The sequence below is a fragment of the Scyliorhinus torazame genome, chromosome 10, assembly GCF_047496885.1.
Source record: "Scyliorhinus torazame isolate Kashiwa2021f chromosome 10, sScyTor2.1, whole genome shotgun sequence".
Classification (NCBI taxonomy): Eukaryota; Metazoa; Chordata; class Chondrichthyes; order Carcharhiniformes; family Scyliorhinidae; genus Scyliorhinus; species Scyliorhinus torazame.
The window spans coordinates 69,487,808-69,495,501 of NC_092716.1; positions in this window are offsets into that span (position 1 = coordinate 69,487,808).

Sequence of the window (7,694 nt, forward strand, 5' to 3'; positions counted from 1 at the left end):
GGCACATAGAAAAAGTGACATTGTACAGTACAAAAAACGAAGTCAAGGCACAAATGAAACATAGTGCAAACCACGGCTCTGTTCACGCAAGGACCTGCCTCAATATCCCCCTACTCTACTCTACTCTACCCTAGTTCCCCCCCTCTCCCCCCGTTCCCCCTTGCTGATGGTTACTCCTCTGTGAAGAAGTCAATAAATGGCTGCCACCTTCAGGAGAACCCAAATAGCGAACCTCTCAAGGCGAACGTGACTTTTTCTAGGCCAAGAAAGCTCGCCATGTCCGATAGCCATACCTCAGCCGTCGGGGGCTTTGAGTCCCTCCATGCTAACAGTATTCATCGCTGGGCTACCTGGGAAGCAAAGGCCAGAACATCGGCCTCTCTCTCTTCCTGGATTCCTGGGTCCTCCGAAACCCCAAAGATTGCCACCTCCGGGCTCATTATCACCCCAGTTTTCAATACCCGGGACATGACATCTGCAAATCCCTGCCAATATCCCCTGTGTTTAGGGCACGACCAGAACATGTGTACATGGTTAGCCGGCCCTCTGGCGCATCTAGCACACTTGTCGTCCAGCCCAAAGAATCTGCTCATCCGGGCCACCGTCATGAGGGCCCGGTGCACGACCTTAAACTGGATCAGGCTGAGCCTGGCGCATGTTGCGGTCGTGTTTACTCTGCTCAGGGCTTCTGCCCAGTAAGCGTCCTCCATTTCCCCCCCGAACACCTCTTCCCACTTAAGCTTCAGGTCCTCGGTCTGCGTATCCTCAGCTCCCATTAGTTCCTTGTAGACATCTGAGACTCTACCCACTCCCACCTCTCCCCTAGAAACTACCCTGTCCTGCCTCCCCTTTGGCGGGAGATGTGGGAAAGGCGGCACCAGTCTGCGTACAAAATCCCACACCTGCAAGTATCTAAAGTCGTTTCCTCTCGCCAGCCCAAATTTCTCCTCCAGCGCCCTCATGCTCACAAAGCTCCCTTCCAGGAACCGATCCCCCATCCTCACAATCCCCGCCCTCCTCCTCAGTCGATACCCCCCGTCCATGTTTACCGGGGCAAATCGGTGGTTGCCGCAGATTGGGGTTCACACTGATGCTCTTACCTCCCCTACATGCCTCCTCCACTGGCCTCAGATTCGAAGAGCCTCCACCACTATCGGGCTGGTGGAGTATCGCGCCGGTGGAAGCGGCAGAGGCGCCATGACCAGGGCTGCTAAGCTAGTGCCCCTGCACGAAGCAGCCTCCATCCGCTCCCAAACCGACCCCGCACCCACCATCCATTTCCTTATCATCGCTATGTTGGCCGCCCAGTAATGGTTGCTGAAGTTCGGCAACGCCAGCCCCCCTTCTCCTCTATTCCTTTCAAGCATCACCTTCCTCACCTGCGGGGACTTCCCCGCCTAGACAAATCCCAGGATAATTTTATTCAGCCTCTTAAAGAAGGACCGCGGGATAAAAATGGGGAGACACTGAAAAACAAACAAGAACCTCGGGAGAATCGTCATCTTAACAGTCTGCACCCTCCCCGCCAATGACAGCGGGAGCGCATCCCACCTCCGTCCTCCTCCCTCACTCATTCAGGACAGGTTGAGCTTATGCAACTTGCCCAGTCCCGTGCCACCTGAATCCCCAAATATCGGAAACTCTCCCCCACCAGCCTGAACAGCAACCCCTTCAGCCTACTCTCCTGCCCCTCGCCTGAATTACAAACAACTCGCTCTTAGCCATGTTCAGATTGTAGCCGGATAAACGGCCAAATTCCCTCAGGGTTGCCATAATACCGTCCATCCCCACCATTGGGTCCGATACATATGACAGCAGATCGTCTGCGTATAACGAGACTCTATGTTCCACCACCCCCCCCCCCCCCCCCCCCCCCCCGGACCAGCCTTTCCAGCCCCTAGAAGCTCTCAGTGCAATTGCCAGAGGCTCTATAGCCAGCGCAAACAGCAGTGGGGAGAGAGGGCAGCCCTGTCTTGACCCACGGTGCAGTCTAAAGTAGTCCTTGTCGTCCTGTTCGTCCTTGCACTCGCCTCCAGGTCCTGATATAATAGTCTAACCCAGTCGATGAACCCCGCCCCAAACCCAACCGTCCTAGTACCTCCCACAGATAATCCCACTAGACCCGGTCAAAAGCCTTTTCAGCATCCATGGCTACCACTATCTCTACCTCCCTACTCTCCGGGGGCATCATAATCACGGGAGCAGCCTTCTTAGGTTGGCCACTAGCCGCCTCCCATTTACAAACCCGGTTTGGTCCTCCACAATTACATCGGTACACAGTCCTCAATTCTGGTCGCCAAAATCTTGGCCAACTTGGCGTCTCCGTTGATCAAAGAGATCGGCCTGTATGACCCACAAGCCTCCGGGTCCTTATCCCGTTTCAGAATGAGCGAGGTGGTGGCCTGCGACATCGCCGGGGGTAAACTCCCTCTGTCTCTTGCCTCGTTAAAGATCCTGACCAGCACCGGCCCCACTATCCCGGCAAATGTTTTGTAAAACTCCACCGGATACCCGTCCGGCCCCGGGGCTTTACCCCACTGCATGATCTTCAGGCCCCCCAACACCTCTTCGATCCTGACCAGGGCCCCCAGTCCGTCCACCAACCCACTCCCCACTCTTGGGAAGGTCAGTCCATCCAGGAATCGCCTCATCCCCCCCGGGGGTTCCGAAGTGTACAGCTTCCTATAAAGGTCCCTAAAAACCATGTTCAGCCCTGCCGGGTCACCCACTAGATTACCTTCCCCATCCACTAATCTCCCTATTTCCCTAGCCGCTTCCCTCTTCCTTAGTTGTTGCGCAAGCATTCTACTGGCCTTCTCCCCATGCTCATAAATCGCGCCTTTTACCTTTCTAAGCTGCTCTACAACCTTGCCTGTAGTCAGCACCCCAAATTCGGCCGGCAGCCTCTGTCGTTTCCTGAGTAACTCTGGCCTCGGGGATTCCACGTAACACCTGTCCGTCCGTAGAATTTCCTTAATCAGTCGGTCCGTCTCTGCCCTATCTGTCCTATCCCCTTACGCCCGGATTGAAATCAGCTCCCCTCTCACCACTGCCTTCAGCCACCACAGAGCACCGCTGCCGAGACTTCTCCAGTATCGTTCACCTGCAGGTAATTCTGCATGCATTTCCTCAGCCTCTCACACACCGCCTCGTCCGCGAGTAGTCCAACTTCCAACCTCCATGGTGGGCGCTGAAAGCTGTCCTTACAAAACTGCAGGTCTACCCAGTGCGGAGCATGGTCCGATATGGCAATTGCTGAATATTCTGCCCCCACCATTCCGGCCAGCAGGTCCCTACTCACAACAAAGTCGTCAATTCGGGAGTACACCTTGTGGACATGGGAGTAGTACGAAAACTCCCTTGCCGTCGGCCGGCTAAATCACCACGGATCTGCTCCCCCCATTTGCTCCATGAACCCTCTCAGTTCCTTTGCCATCACTGGCAACCTGCCCGTTCTTGAATACGACCGGTCCAGGCTCGGGTCCAGGACTGTATTTAAGTCCCCGCCCATGATCAACTTACGCGAGTCCAAGTCGTGGATCTTCCTTAGCATCCTCCTAATAAAATCCACATCGTCCCAATTAGGGGCATACTCACTGACCAGGACTACTCTCACCCCTTCGAGCTTACCCCTTACCATAACATACCTGCCACCCCCATCCACGACTGTACCCTCCGCCTCAAATTGTACCCTTTTATTAATCAGGATCGCAACCCCCCTCATCTTAGAATCAAGCCCCTGAATGAAAGACCTGACTAACCCAGCCCTTCCTTAACCTAACCTGGTCTGCCACTTTCAGGTGCGTCTCCTGCAGCATGACTATGTCCGCCTTCAGAACCCGCAGATGCGCAAACACACGCGCCCTCTTCACTGGCCCGTTTAACCCTCTAACATTCCAGGTGATCAGCCTGGTTGGGGGGCACTTCGCCCCCCCCCCCTTTGCTGATCAGCCATCCCCTTTCCTAGGCCAGCCCCCCAACCATGTGTCGCGCTTCATCTGGCCCGCCTCCTGACTGGCTCCACCCATAACCTCCTCACTGTCACCATGCCCAGTTTCCATCCCCGTCAGCAGAATGACTCCCCCCCCCTCCCCCCCTTAGCAACACCATCCTATCACCTAACCCCTGCTCTAATCTAACGAGATGCATACCCCCCACCTCAGCGTCCGTTGACTAGCCCCACTCAGCTAGCCTGGGGCTCCCAGCCTCGGCGCCAGCGCATCTCCTACCCATTGTTCCCAGTCACCCCTCCCCTGACCTGTCATGATATCCACATCAGCATATCATGGTGCAATCACACACAGACTGATGGACAGGCAGTTGGACCAACCAACACACACAACATCGCAGCCAATCACTAGTGAGAGCACACGCACTATAAAACAGGGAACACCACAGTTCCCGCTGATTCTACCAGGAGATAGCTCAGAGCACAGAGCTCACAGCGTGCCACTCAGACATAGACCATGTGCTGAGTGCCTCACTAAGATAGTGATAGGGCTGGGTCCACAGGTTAGCTGGTGAAGCACGTACCCAAGCCAGTAGTTAGTTGTTACCATTGTTTAGACAATAAAACAGAGTTGTACCATCTACAGCCGTGTTGGATCATTTGTGCATCAGAACACCCAACATGACACGACCCATCATAACCACTTCCCCAGATCAGCCCTACTAAAGCAAACGCTCTATACAGGTCATAAACAGCCCCCACAATAGCACAATTCAAGTTAAACAAGAAAAAAGAAGAGATAAGAAAGAACAGGCACTCTCAGTCCTTCCCATACAGACACAGAAAAAGATAGCACAAAGTTCCCCTGAAGCATCCATCTTAACCCAACCCTTTTAACTGTTTTCTTTATTATTTTCCCCCCCAGCCAAACTCCAACTAATCAAAGAGCCCAAAAAGGAAACATTCAGGTAAACCATGCAAAAAGCACGCAAAAAAAACCCATCCCTACCACCTTCCAATCCCCTAGAAAGGTCGAAAAAGAAAACGACAAAAACGGACCCGAAATTGCAGGCAATTTTCAAAACGGGAGAGACACCACATATACTTAAAAGTTCTAACATGAGTCCAAACACCCTCAGCTCAGGGCCAGCCCTTGCTTCTTAACGAAGTCTATCGCCTCTTCGGGTTCCTCGAAATAGTGGTGCTGACCCTCATACGTAACCCACAGTTGTGCCGGAAAAGGCAGCTCGGATTTCACCTTGTTTTTGTACAGCATCTCCTTCACCTGCCTGTAGCCTCCTCTCCTCCTGGCCACCTCAGCACTCAAATCTTGGTAAACATGCAGGGTGGTATTGTCCCAAGTACAGTTTTGTGTGTTCTCTGCCCATTTCAGCACCCGTTCCTTGTCTAGGTACCTGTGAAAGCGTACCGCCATTGCTCGTGGGGGACCCTCTCGTCGCGGCTGCTTCACCTGCACTCTGTGTGCCCTGTCCACCACCGGTGGGTGCGGGAACACCTCGTTCCCCAGCAACTTCTGAAACATACCCTCCACAAACGCGGCAGCGTCCAGCCCCTCTGCCCCCTCCGGGAGGCCCACGATTCTCACGTTCTGCCGGCGAGATCTGTTGTCCAGGTCCTCCAGCCTTTCCAGAAGCACTTTTTGCTGATCCCTCAACCTCCGAATCTCCACATCCACCACCGTTTGAAAGTCAGCCTGCTCCTCCACTGACTTCTCCTACTGCTGGAGCTTCTCAGCCTGATCATCCAGCCTTTTTTCCTTCCGGTCAATCAACTTCTGGAGCGGCTCCAAGTTGTCATGCTTCAGAGACAAAAAGCCCTCCTGCATAGTCTGCAGCAGCTGCTCCATTGTGGGCTGGGCTGTCGGCACCTTGCTGTGAACACCAGCCATGCTGGTCACTCTCAGAGCCTCCACTGTGTCCTTACTCGACCACTTCTTCTGCTGTTTACGGTCCCTCCGGCTTCTTAGGTACATACATGTATGGGTCCTGTGCCTGAGTACTATTGCTTTCCAGTTCCCCGCTCAAAAGCGCAAAAAGTTGGGGGAAAAGGTCCAAAAGTCCGACCGAAATGGGAGCCACCAAATTTGTGACCTACTCCCTCATAGCCGCCACCAGAAGTCTGTCCATTAGATCTTTATAAATCTCCGACACTCTGCCCTCACCAACCCCTGTTTTTGACACTACCTTGTCCTACAACCCTTGGGGAAGGATAGCACCTGATTCCTCACATAGTCTCTCATCTGTAAGTACGGAACCCATTCCCGCTGGGCAGTTCATACTCCTCTACCAGCCCCTCCAAGCTTGAAAAGCTGCCCCCAACAAATACGCCCCCAAACCACTCAATCCTCTTCCGCAACCAGCCCAGAACCCTTCGTCTAGCCCACCTGGAATGAACGTATGGTTCCCGCAGATCAGTGCCCAAACCAAGGCCCCCTCCAGCCTCAGTTGCCCACTGTCCCCACACTCTCAGGGCCGCCACCACCACCGGACTAGCGGAGTACCTGGCTGGCGAGGATGGAAGAGGGTCCTGATGTGTTGGGTATGCCGGGTCTGCGAGGACTGCGTTTACTGCAGCAGTGAGTGAGACAGGCTTCCAACACTTGAAGAAATGCCACTCGATTTTATAAATCTCTTAACTATTACACATACTTTAACTGTGGGTTGACACTATGCTGACTTGACTGGAGGCCTGAGGCTAACCTGACCAGACTATCTTACTACCACACGGTGTATGTTCTAGTTGCTGCTCATGGACTCTGACTGTCTCAGAGGCTGGATCCCAAGAGAGCGGGAAAACTAGTGCCCTCTGGCTTTATAGTGGTCGTGTCCTGCCTGGTGATTGGCTGCTGTGTTCGGTGTGTTCACTGGTCATCCTGTGGGTCAATCACTGCCTGTCTGTGCACCATCATATACCTGTGTGTATATTATGACATCTCCCCCCCTTTTTATTTTACTTATTTAAAAACATGTGTGTAGGTCAATAAATAGTGAGTGTGCGTGTGTACAGGAGCCTGACTATATACAAAGTATGTTAACATATTCACATGGGAAGGTGTCTAGTGCAGATAGAGGGCAGATAACAAATTAGGAAGAAACAATATGTACAGATGTGTAAACGGATCACAAGGTAATGCAACATTCAGTCTATAAATTCAGTCTCCGTGGCGGGCGACAAATTCTGGTTGACCGAACGAGCATTTGGCTCTATTGAGTCGGAGGCCATGCTCGTGAATCCTGTGGAACACTCGCTTGAGGCGATCGATATGCTCCTGAGGAGTTGTGGACCAGATAATAATATCATCAACGTACACTCGCACCCCCACGATGCCCTCCATCATTTGCTCTATTATGCGGTGGAACACCTCCGAGGCATCCGGTTGTAACAGTAGCGACTGAACGGGGTGTTAAATGTACACAACTTTCGACTGGACGCATCCAGCTGTATTTGCCAAAACCCCTTGGAGGCATCCAGCTTCGTGAAAAACTTGGCGTGAGCCATTTCGCTGGTGAGCTCTTCTCATTTAGGTAAACGGTAGTGTTCCCTCATGATGTTACTGTTCAAATCTTTGGGGTCGATACAAATGCGAAGTTCCCCTGATGGTTTTTTGGCACAGACCATGGAACTAACCCAGTCCGTGGGTTCAGTGACCTTAGAAATGACGCCCTGGTCCTGGAGGTCTTGCAGCTGCTGCTTGAGGCGGTCCTTAAGGGTGCCGGCACCCGAC